The 409-nt window shown below is 38.1% G+C and overlaps 1 protein-coding gene across 1 annotated transcript in view; it reads left to right on the top strand.

Moving 5' to 3' along the window:
* Positions 1-409, top strand: part of LOC116705482 (uncharacterized) — a 4,036-nt gene that overhangs the window by 159 nt on the left and 3,468 nt on the right. The window contains exon 2 of the mRNA XM_032541683.1: positions 333-409. This exon is cut by the window's right edge and continues 84 nt beyond it. The gene's annotated coding sequence lies outside the window, so the exon portion shown is untranslated. The remainder of the gene's footprint in view (positions 1-332) is intronic.

Genomic DNA, 409 nt, shown 5'->3' on the forward strand with positions numbered 1-409 from the left:
AACTTTTGTTTTGTTAGGGTTAGGGTTACATACATTTCCTAAACAGCAAAAGGTTAGCCAATTTAACCATCACCATCATTATACCAACATTTCCACAGGAATGAAAGTATAATACGTCCAAAAACATTTCCATTACAAGAACAGAGGCAAATATGACCGTACTGAAATGTAAAAAGAATTCAAAATACAGACACTGAAAAAACAGAAATCAAAAGTTCAATGTGTTGCTAAAATAAAAAACATTCCCTGCCCCTCACCCAGACTTAGTCGTAGTCTTAGTACTAGTGTTATATTCCTGGTGCTTTTGTTAATGTCCTGTTTTCCCTGTCCAGACCTACGGCTCCAGACCTGTTGCCGTGGCTCATCACGCTCAAGCCTTCCTACACTTGGATTCCAGAAAGAAAGTTTG

This window comes from Etheostoma spectabile, chromosome 17 (genome assembly GCF_008692095.1).
Source record: "Etheostoma spectabile isolate EspeVRDwgs_2016 chromosome 17, UIUC_Espe_1.0, whole genome shotgun sequence".
NCBI classification, from domain to species: Eukaryota; Metazoa; Chordata; class Actinopteri; order Perciformes; family Percidae; genus Etheostoma; species Etheostoma spectabile.